The sequence below is a fragment of the Microcaecilia unicolor genome, chromosome 2 (assembly GCF_901765095.1).
Source record: "Microcaecilia unicolor chromosome 2, aMicUni1.1, whole genome shotgun sequence".
NCBI classification, from domain to species: domain Eukaryota; kingdom Metazoa; phylum Chordata; class Amphibia; order Gymnophiona; family Siphonopidae; genus Microcaecilia; species Microcaecilia unicolor.
The window spans coordinates 339,048,890-339,061,208 of NC_044032.1; positions in this window are offsets into that span (position 1 = coordinate 339,048,890).

Below are 12,319 nucleotides of genomic sequence, written 5' to 3' on the forward strand. Positions count from 1 at the left end.
CTGCGACTTGACGACCCTGAATAATTTTGTGTCATCGGCGAATTTAATTACCTCACTAGTTATTCCCATCTCTAGGTCATTTATAAATACATTAAAAAGCAACGGACCCAGCACAGACCCCTGCGGGACCCCACTAACTACCCTCCTCCACTGAGAATACTGGCCACGCAATCCTACTCTCTGCTTCCTATCTTTCAACCAGTTCTTAATCCATAATAATACCCTACCTCCGATTCCATGACTCTGCAATTTCTTCAGGAGTCTTTCGTGCGGCACTTTGTCAAACGCCTTCTGAAAATCCAGATATACAATATCAACCGGCTCCCCATTGTCCACATGTTTGCTTACCCCCTCAAAAAAATGCATTAGATTGGTGAGGCAAGACTTCCCTTCACTAAATCCGTGCTGACTTTGTCTCATCAGTCCATGTTTTTGTATATGCTCTGCAATTTTATTCTTAATAATAGCCTCCACCATCTTGCCCGGCACCGACGTCAGACTCACCGGTCTATAATTTCCCGGATCTCCTCTGGAACCTTTCTTAAAAATCGGAGAACCTCATCCAGATATTTTTGGTTAAACAGGTGGGAACATTTATTATATACAGATAACAGTGACTAAATGTGACCCCCAACATTCATTAGGCCACATCAGAAACCCCACACAGCTTTATCCCACTGGCCCCAGCCAGAAAAGGGATCCTATTGTCTGGTGTAACTGAAAAAAGTACTCTCAATGGGAATGTTCTATGGTACAGGGTACTAAGGTCTAACAAAAATCTCTCTATCCCTGGCAGTATTCCCTCTAAGGTGTGCATGTGAGCGATTGCTCATACAAATCGAGAGTGTCGCTCACTTAAGATCAATGTACACTCACCTCAGAGGGATGTGGGAACAAAACATTTTACAGCCCCGTGTGAACGTTAAAAAAGTTTTGTTTCGAGGAAGTGACGTCACGGACCGGGATGGCAGCTTGAACGCGGAGCTCTGTCGGGGCATTGTTTAGAGCGAGCAAATCCCACAGACTTTAGCAGCATCCCGAAGAGTGCATCGAAGGGGAAAGGTCCCTGAGGTATGCCGCCGAAGAAGGGACTGAAGCGATTTCATTTTTCGACGGAACAAAGTAAGAAAACGCCGGCGGCTTCAGCAGGGCCAGAGCGGAGTGAAGCAAAGATGGTGGCGAGCACGCAGAAGAGGGACCCGAGGCTGGCGAGATTGCAAAATCGGAAGTAGTGGCTTGGTTTCAAGACTTGAAGGCTGATCTGGCGGGGGTCCAAAATTATATACATAGTAACATAGTAGATGACGGCAGAAAAAGACCTGCACGGTCCATCCAGTCTGCCCAACAAGACAAACTCATATGTGTATACCTTACCTTGATTTGTACCTGCCTTATTCAGGGCACAGACCGTACAAGTCTGCCCAGCAGTATTTCCCGCCTCCCAACCACCAGTCCCGCCTCCCATCACCAGCTCTGGCACAGACCGTATAAGTCTGCCCTCCACTATCCTCGCCTCCCAACCACCAACCCCTCTTCCCCCCACCTGCTCCACCACCCAATTTCGACTAAGCTTCTGAGGATCCATTCCTTCTGCACAGGATTCCTTTATGCATATCCCACGCATGTTTGAATTCTGTTACCGTTTTCATCTCCACCACCCCCCGCGGGAGGGCATTCCAAGCATCCACCACCCTCTCTGTGAAAAAATACTTCCTGACATCTTTCCTGAGTCTGCCCCCCTTCAATTTCATTTCATGTCCCCTCGTTCTACCGCCTTCCCATCTCCGGAAAAGATTTGTTGCGGATTAATACCTTTCAAATATTTGAACGTCTGTATCATATCACCCCTTGTTCCTCCTTTCCTCCAGGGTATACATGTTCAGGTCAGCAAGTCTCTCTTCATAAGTCTTGGAACGCAAATCCCGTACCATTCTCGTAGCTTTTCTTTGCACCGCTTCCATTTTTTTAACATCCTTCGCAAGATACGGCCTCCAAAACTGAACACAATACTCCAGGTGGGGCCTCACCAATGACTTGTACAGGAGCATCAACACTTCCTTTCTTCTGCTGATCACACCTCTCTCTGTACAGCCTAGCAACCTTCTCGCTATGGCCACTGCCTTGTCACACTGTTTCGTCGCCTTCATATCCTCGGATACTATCACCCCAAGATCCCTCTCCCCCTCGGTACCTATCAGACTCTCACCGCCTAACACATACGTCTCTCGTGGGTTGCTACTCCCTAAGTGCATCTCTTTGCATTTCTTTGCATTGAATTTTAATTGCCAAACCTTAGACCATTCTTCTAGCTTCCTCAGATCCTTTTTCATGCTTTCCACTCCCTCCCGGGTGCCCACTCTGTTGCAAATCTTAGTATCATCCGCAAATAGGCAAACTTTACCTTCTAACCCTTCGGCAATGTCACTCACAAATATATTGAACAGAATTGGCCCCAGCACCGATCCCTGAGGCACTCCACTACTCACCTTTCCCTCCTCCGAGCGAACTCCATTTACCACCACCCTCTGTCGTCTGTCCATCAACCAGTTCCTAATCCAGTTCACCACTTCGGGACTTATCTTCAGCCCATCGAGTTTATTTAAGAGCCTCCTGTGGGGAACTGTGTCAAAAGCTTTGCTAAAATCTAAGTAGATTATGTCTATAGCACTCGATGATTCAATTCTGCAGTTACCCAATCAAAGAATTCAATGAGATTCATTTGACACGATTTCCCTCTGGTAAAACCATGTTGTCTCGGATCTTGCAACTTATTGGCTTCCAGGAAATTCACTATCCTTTCCTTCAGCATCGCTTCCATTACTTTTCCAATAACCGAAGTGAGGCTTACCGGCCTGTGGTTTGCAGCTTCTTCCCTATCACCACTTTTGTGAAGAGGGACCACATCCGCCGTTCTCCAATCCCTCGGAACAGTGGCATAGCCAGACTGCTGATTTTGGGTGGGCCTGAACCCAAAGTGGGTGGGCACAAAATTTTCTCTCTACCCCCCCCCAGCAAAATTTAGTCACATTTTCAGTGAGCTTTCAGAGGCCAAAACCTCCTGCCTCAGGTCAGTATAATGCTGTTATGGTATCCTCTCCTGACCTAAGGAAGGAAGTATTGGTCTCTGAAACTTTATTAACACAGGTACCATATTACTTTATCCTAAATTAAAAATAAAATTATTTTCTTTACCTTTGTTGTATGGCCATTTACTTTTTCTCATTGTGTTGCTCCCAGTCTCTAGATTCTGCTTTCCTTCATTTTCGCTGAACTCTTCTGCCAGGGTTTCCTAGCTATTTGTCATTTTTCTCTTTTTCTTTGCTTTCTTCAATATTTTTCTGCCTCTCTCTGTCCAGATTTAATTCATTCTTACTATCCATTCTTTAATTTCCTTCATCTACTTATGGCTTTTCATCTTTTTATCACCCTTGTTCTCCCCATGCCCCTTTCTCTTATTCTCCAGTCTTTCACTACTCCCCTTTTCCATGCAGCAACTCTCCTCTTTCTCTCCCCATCCTTCCAGTGTCTCCCCTCTCTTTCCCCATCCTTCCAGTGGTCTCCCCTCTTTCTTTCTGCATCCTTCCATCCATTGTCACCTCTTTCTCCCTACCCTTCCATCCAGCGTCTTCCCTCTTTCTCTCCCCATCCTTCCACCCATCTACCCTCTCTCCTGATCCTTCTATCTAATGTCTCTCTCTCCCTCCTTCTAACCAGTGTCTCTCTATCTCTCTACCCTTTCCTATTCAGTGTCCCTTCTCTCTCCACATCCTTCCAGTCTCGCCCCTTTCTCTCTGCATCCTTTCATCCATCTCCCCTCTTTCTCCCCATTCTTCCATCCGTTTTCCCTCTCTCTGCCATCCTTCCATCCGTTTTCCCTCTCTCTGCCATCCTTCCATCTGTTTTCCCTCTCTCTCCCCATCCTTCCATCCGTTTTCCCTCTCTCTCCCCATCCTTCCATCCGTTTTCCCTCTTTCTCCCCATCCTTCCATCTGTTTCCCTCTTTCTCTGCCATCATTCCATCTGTTTTCCCTCTTTCTCTTCCCATCCTTCCATCCGTTTTCCCTCTCTCTGCCATCCTTCCATACGTTTTCCCTCTTTCTCTCCCCATCCTTCCATCTGTTTTCCCTCTTTCTCTCCCCATCCTTTCATCCATTTTCCCTCTTTCTCTCCCCATCCTTTCATCTGTTTTCCCTCTTTCTCTGCCATCCTTCCGTTTTCCCTCTTTCTCCCCATCATTCCATCTGTTTTCCCTCTCCTGATTCAGGCCCGCCAGCGCCAGCCCCAGCCCCAGCTCCCATTGCCAGCCACTGCTGCTTTTCTAGTTGAGCAGCAGGGCCGGCGCTACAAAAAGAAGCGCTCAGCTGATTGAGCTGAGCGCCAACGCTAACGAGAAAAAATGTAAAAAAAAAAAAAAGCGCAGCACCAGGTCCACAGGCAGCCTTGAGGCATTGGTTGCTGGCTCTGCAGGCTCCTCCCTTCTCTTACATCACTGCCCCTGGAGCGAAACAGGGGCAGTGATGTAGGGAGACCGGAGGAGCCTGCAGAGCCAGCAGCCAATGCTCCAAGGCTGTCTGCAGTGCCGTGCTTTTTTTTTTTTTTTTAACATTTTTTCTCATTAGTGTTGGCGCTCAGCTCAGTCAGCTGAGCGCTTCTTCTTTTTGTAGCGCTGGCCCTGCTGCTCAACAGGAAAAGCAGCAGTGGCCGGCAATGGGAGCTGGGGCTGGCGTGGGCCTGGAAGAAAAGTGGGCGGGCGTGTGTGTGCGATTGGGTGGGCGGGCCAGAGGTGAAATTGGGTGGGCCTGGGCTCACCCAGGCCCACCCGTAGCTACGCCCCTGCCTCGGAACCTCTCCCGTCTCCAAGGATTTATTAAACAAATCTTTAAGAGGACCCGCCAGAATCTCTCTGAGCTCCCTCAATATCCTGGGGTGGATCCCGTCCGGTCCCATTGCTTTGTCCACCTTTAGCTTTCCAAGTTGTTGATACACACTCTCTTCCGTGAACGGTGCTCTATCCACTCCATTTTCAGGTGCACTTTTGCCAGTCCCTCGTGGTCCTTCTCCAGGATTTTCTTCAGTGAGAACAGAACAAAAGTATCTATTTAGCAAATTGGTTTTTTCTTCATCATTATCTACATAGCGTTTTGCTGTATCTTTTAGTCTCACAATTCCCTTTTTAGTCATTCTCCTTTCACTAATATACCTGAAGAAAGTTTTATCTCCCCTCCTTACATTTCTAGCCATTTGTTCTTCTGCTTGCGCCTTCGCCAGACGTACTTCTCTCTTGGCTTCTTTCAGTTTCATCCGGTATTCCTCCCCGTGTTCCTCTTCTTGAGATTTTCTATATTTCTGGAACGCTAACTCTTTAGCCTTTATTTTCTCAGCCACTTGCTTGGAGAACCATATCGGTTTCCTTTTTCTCTTGCTTTTATTTACTCTCCTTACATAAAGGTCTGTGGCCCTATTTATTACTTCTTTCAGCCTGGACCACTGTCGTTCCACTTCTTGTACGTCCTCCCAGCCCATCAGCTCCTTCCTCAGGTATTCCCCCATTTTACTAAAGTCAGCACGCTTGAAATCCAGGACTGAGTTTATAGTGGCCGCCCTCCACTTCAGCCGTCATATCAAACCAAACTGCCCTGAGAGAAATTAGGGCAGAAATTTGCGATTTGGGAACGCGTGTCGGTGAGGTGGAGGAGGGGATGGAGACTTTTAAGCTGGACATGGGGAAACTGCATAAAGTGGTGAATGCTGACACACGGGAATTACAACAACTCAGGGAGCAGGTGGAAGACACTGTTTGTTTTGGGGTTTTTTTTTATTCAGTGCTCATTTTAAACTCTGATCATTGGTTCTGCATGGTGAATGTAATGACTAGCCGCTAAGTGGTAATATTCAGCAGAGATAGCTGGCTATCTCATGCTGAATCTTATCATTTAGGTGGCTTAAGGCTCTGTAATCCCCTGGCAGATTGGGTGTGTAGATTTCTCCCAGGGGATTAACAGAACTGGTGTAGAACTCTCCAGAATCACTGGGAGGAGGGACAGTATGAGTGTGAAGGTGAGGATCTCTGCCCAGAGGAGGGTATTAGGGGAATAAATAACAAGGGATGCTGAATTACCATGCTGATCACCACAGGTGCTATGATTAACTGTAAACAATGTTTTATTGAACAGACAAATAAAGACACATTAATTCAAACAGAAACATGTGTTGTTCAATATTTTTACAAGATTCATTCCTGCCCCAACTCCCCACCTCCCGCCCAGCCCGTATGCCCATCTGATTCCAAGATTTTATAAAGAATTTAGACAGGATTAAATCGCCAAACCTAACATCAAATTGTATTTGTTTCCATACTGGTTTAGGCGATCGCAAATAGGTGGGAAAATGTGGGATACAAATGCAATGAATAAATAAATAAATAAATAAATAAATAACAGGCAGCTCCTTGTGACTCTGGGCAAGTCACTTAACCCTCCATTGCCCCATGTAAGCCGCATTGAGCCTGCCATGAGTGGGAAAGCGCGGGGTACAAATGTAACAAAAGAAAAAAAAACTAAAAATGTCAACCAAATACAGAACAATAAACACTAAAAAAACCTTTTGTAATCCTGACTTACCAAGTCACACCCCATTCCCACCATACTGTAAACATTACCTATGAACTACAACTAAGGTGACCCATTATCTGGAACAGGTGCTATGATTACTGCTGAGGTGAATGCCATTTTGTCTATAGGACTCCAGAGTGTGTTGGCATGTTCTTCTGTGATTTTGGTGTTACTTGATGATATTTGGCAATTTTTCTGTGTCCTGTGACTCAACTCTATACCCATTTCATCTCCTGCTTCTTCCCTTCTTACCTATACCTGCTCCATGTCTGTCCATTCCTCCCTTCCCACTACTTGCTCTCCCTAGCCCCCTCTCTCACACAGGCCCAGAACCAGGTTTCTGGAACTAACAGATGAGCAGTGTGTGGCTCGGTTTAGATTTAATAAGGAGCCCATAGCATACTTTTCTAAGGAGCTGCAAGAGGACCTGGAGCTTCGTGATTCATTCTTCTCTGTTCACTCTTAGTTTTCTTTCCCATCTGTTGAATACTTTCTTTTTCTCTCTTTTGTGTGATTGTTATCCTGACTATTTCTTTTTCATTCTTAGTATGATTGCAATGCTTTCCTATGTTTTAATGGAGTTATTTTCTTTATTTTTAGCTTGTACACCGCTCTGCTCTGCTAGTCAGTTAAAGCGGTAGAGAAAGTTTTGGAAATAAATAAATAAATAAATTTGTAAGAGCTGCTATACTGTGTCTGACCAAAGGTTTGTGAAGGTTATGTGTGCAGTATGTCACATATGTGAGTATCATCTGGCTGGTGAGTCCCAACTGAAAAAAAGTTGAGAAGCACTACCCTAGATATTTAGATTTGTAGAAGTCTAGGACATAATACAGAAGTACAATAAAAGCCTAGGTTGATATATTAGCATATTGCGAGAGAAGTTAATATTATTGTTTTTCATTTCTGAACTTTTCGTGATGTATGGTGGTGTGGGATTAGGCAGATCCAGGGAGGAAAGACTTCTTGAAAAGATGTGTTTTCAGGTTTTTTCTGAACTGTAGGTAGTTTTCTGTGAGTTTCAGGTCTTTGGGTAGTGAGTTCCAAAGTTGTGTGCCTATAAAGGAGAGGCTGGTGGCATGTGAAGATTTGTATGTTATACCTTTGCAATTGGGGTAGTGAAGGGTTAGGTAGGATCTTGCTGTTCTCACCATGCTTCTTAATGGTAGATCGATAAGTTCCGTCATGTAATCTGGTGCGAGTCTGTAGATGATTCTGTGGACTACTGTGCATATTTTGAATGTTATGTGAGCGTTAATAGGAAGCCAATGTAAGCTTCTTAGGAGGGGTTTCGCGCTTTCGAAACGTGTTTTTCCGAAGATGAGTCTGGCAGCTGTGTTTTGTGCTGTCTGTAGTTTTCTTATGATTTGATCTTTGCATCCTACGTAAATACTATTAGGGACAGTGGTTCGAAAAGCCCGGAAAGTAAGTAAAGTTGCTTCATATAAAATCCATCGTTCAATGGGAAGCCAATGATATTTTTTAAAGAAAGGTGAGGTATGATCTAAACGATGAGCACGACACAATAACCCAATTGCTATATTCTGCAATGTTTGTAATTTCCACAATGTAGAATCAGGTAAACGAGTGTAAATAATATTGTGATAATCGAGTCGCGATGTAAAAAATTAAAAAATTAAGGCATTGAAATTGGAGTCATCAAAGAGATGTCGAATAGCTCTGAGTTGATGAAAATCCAAAAAAAACTTGTTTTTGTTAGATGAGAAATTTGTGGAAGAAAAGAGAGAGAGAGAAGTCAAGAATGACACCTAAATATCGAAACTGGTTACTGGAGTTATGGATGTACCAAAAAGAGTAACAGGAGATGGAGGATGCAGAGGAGCACAGAAGAACCAACAAGCAACTGTTAAATGAAAATGTGCTGTGCATCCACAAAAATCTAACCTTCCCGCCCCCCAACAAACGTACAGATCAAAACTAGGACATTTCTCTATGGAAGTCACCATGCAAAAAATATTCTGGTGCTCATGTCTTCTTAGAAATAGCTGAAACCATTTAATATAAAGAAAACGGAAAAAAAAATTTCCAGCACAACGAACATGCTCACACACAGCAAAAGCTGGAAAATCTACAGCTTAACAATATATACAGGGGCCAATATTGTGTTTTTATGCACCCCTCTCTAGATCTCCGTTGGACCCGTGTTCACGGAGGTGAAGAGAGGGTTTCAGAAGGCTCATTCTAAGTCTGTTGAATAAGATCTCGGCTTTCTGACTCCTAGTATCTAAGTGCATCTTTGTGCATCTATTCTCCCACATAATGTACTACTGAGTAGGAGTTTTCTTGCTTATGTGAATACTATGGGGAATAATTTGTGTAGGTGTGCTCAGAGAAATAGGTATGCAGCCAAGAAATTTAATACAGACTAGAGAGATAAGTGTTAGAATTGATCTTTATTCTTACCAACTAGTACTTCAATTAATCTGGCACACTCATCAGTCAAGATCTTAGGTTAACTGACCATAGTTCTGCCCTCTGGGTAGCGTTGGGGAAAAATCCAAACTCCTCCCAAATTGGCAGAGCTTAAATACCCTCTCTTTACTCATTAAACCCAATGGGCACACAATTTTTTCATATGTAAATCATATTTTCTGACAGTTAGCTCAACCGCAGATCGGAAGCCCATCTCTTCCTCCCTTCACCTATTTCTTCATAACTGTAACATCCTGACTTGTAAACAAGTCTTAACAAAAAAAATGCAAAGACAAGTATTCATATTTCATGAACAGGACTCCATCTTACAAAAACAGACTCCATCTTGTTGACCTAACGTTTTACTATCCCAGCCATTTATTCCTTCATCTTGGCCCTTACACTGTATTTGGATGTCACACCGGATAAGTACATAAGTACATAAGTAGTGCCATACTGGGAAAGACCAAAGGTCCATCTAGCCCAGCATCCTGTCACCGACAGTGGCCAATCCAGGTCAAGGGCACCTGGCACGCTCCCCAAACGTAAAAACATTCCAGACAAGTTATACCTAAAAATGAGGAATTTTTCCAGTCCATTTAATAGCGGTCTATGGACTTGTCCTTTAGGAATCTATCTAACCCCTTTTTAAACTCCGTCAAGCTAACCGCCCGTACCACGTTCTCCGGCAATGAATTCCAGAGTCTAATTACACGTTGGGTGAAGAAAAATTTTCTCCGATTCGTTTTAAATTTACCACACTGTAGCTTCAACTCATGCCCTCTAGTCCTAGTATTTTTGGATAGCGTGAACAGTCGCTTCACATCCACCCGATCCATTCCACTCATTATTTTATACACTTCTATCATATCTCCCCTCAGCCGTCTCTTCTCCAAGCTGAAAAGCCCTAGCCTTCTCAGCCTCTCTTCATAGGAAAGTCGTCCCATCCCCACTATCATTTTCGTCGCCCTTCGCTGTACCTTTTCCAATTCTACTATATCTTTTTTGAGATACGGAGACCAGTACTGAACACAATACTCCAGGTGCGGTCGCACCATGGAGCGATACAACGGCATTATAACATCCGCACACCTGGACTCCATACCCTTCCTAATAACACCCAACATTCTATTCGCTTTCCTAGCCGCAGCAGCACACTGAGCAGAAGGTTTCAGCGTATCATCGACGACGACACCCAGATCCCTTTCTTGATCCGTAACTCCTAACGCGGAACCTTGCAAGACGTAGCTATAATTCGGGTTCCTCTTACCCACATGCATCACTTTGCACTTGTCAACATTGAACTTCATCTGCCACTTGCACTCCCATTCTCCCAGTCTCGCAAGGTCCTCCTGTAATCGTTCACATTCCTCCTGCGACTTGACGACCCTGAATAATTTTGTTTCATCGGCGAATTTAATTACCTCACTAGTTATTCCCATCTCTAGGTCATTTATAAGGCCTTGGCCTTGCCAACTGGTCCTGCTTCAGCAAGTACTCTGCTGCACAGCTATCATCAGATTCCTGGCCTAGTCAGTGCTTCTTAGCAGCCTAGGCTATAGAGCTCGGCCCACCACTATTCCAGTGGAGGGGTCTCTAGTTGTAACACATATTAACAATTGAGACCTACAGGAGGGAGCCCAGCTAACTCCCATGGTTGGCGGTGAACCTGGAAATTCAATGTTGGGGCTGTATCCGGTGACTGGCATTGAATGTCCGGGGTTTTTTGGCCACTAAAACCATAGCCAGTTAAGCCAATATTCATCAGCTGACTGGTTAAGTTATAGTGGCCAAAGACAGACCTGCTATTTACACAGGTCTATCTGGCCGCTAAATTTAACTGGCCAGCTAATGAATATTGGCGCTAACCTGCTATGTCATGTGACATAGTCAGTGAATGGGCTAGCCGCTAAGTGGTAATACTCAAGCTGAGATAGCCAGCTATCTCGTGCTGAATATTAGCACTTAGCTGGCAGATTGGCTGTGTGGCTTTCTCCTAGGGGAATACTGGAGCTGGTGTAGAACGCTCCGGATTTACTGGGGGGAGGGACTATGAGTGGGAGGGTGAGGATCCTGGCCCAAAGGGAGTATTGGGAGAATAAGTGACAAGGGATGTCATAGTTGGAATGGAGTTTGAATATTATAAAAATTATGGGATTACAGAGCACATTGTCTTTGGTTGCCTTCATCCCCACCAGAACCTGTGAGGAGAGGGGGTATCCTGATAAGGCCCAATAACCTAAAGCTGACCAGAGGTACTTCCTGATAACAGGAGCAGTAACTGTAGAAAAGGTTAACCCCCCAGGAGCAGAACAGGAAGAGCCTGTTCGATGCCAGAGGCAGCTGCTTATGGAAGTGCATCTCTAGAGGAGTAGGACAGACAGAGAGGTGCGATCTAAACAACAAAAGAAGGTTCCGTTTAATCTGTGTTTATATTTCTATTTTAAATTTGCAGTCACTTATTCTGTACTCTCTGATGGTCTATCTATGTTCTAAGTGTGTGACTGATACCTGGTATCCTGTTAGCATGGAAATTCTAAGTAGGAATGTTTAGTAATCTGACTTATTTAGTTATCCCAGTAGGTGTATTGATGTTGTAGATATTTTTTGAAATGGTACTGCTGACCCTTAGTGATTGTCTTGCAGTAGAACCGCTGGCAGGTTCAAGCTGCCATATAAAGGCTTTCTTTTCCATGGCAGCGTGAACCCCTTAGTGGCATCATTTTGGAGAAGTCAAGCACCAGGACAAGAACAAGTGGGAATCAATCCTGCCCTGTCACCTCTGGGATCCCTGGGCTAAGTTGAGGTTAGGTAGGTGGGCTGACTGGCTCAAAGGGAGCTGATGTGGGAGAGCACTGAGGTGAGGGGAGTATAAACTGATGTGAGGGAGGGGATGCTGATGTATAGAGGGGGTACCAGAGCAAAAGTTGGCTCAGGGCGCCACAGTCTTTTCAGCTGGCCCTGTCAGCAGAGAGAACTACAGACCGATAAAATGATGAACACAGTAGTAACGTAAAAAGACTTTATTGCAGCAAAGGAAATACTGTGCCTGACATGGCCACATTTCGCCTACACAAGGTTGTATCAGGGGCAACGACTCTCAACCAGACATAACAATGAAAATTACTTAATAAAATCACAAACAATGAAATAAAAATAATGTTTCATAACATAAATTAAAACATTAAGAACAACATTAAAAAACATGCATAATATATTGAGAGTATAGTGATTACAAAACCAAATAGCTTATTATAAAGCATAACATGAGTGTA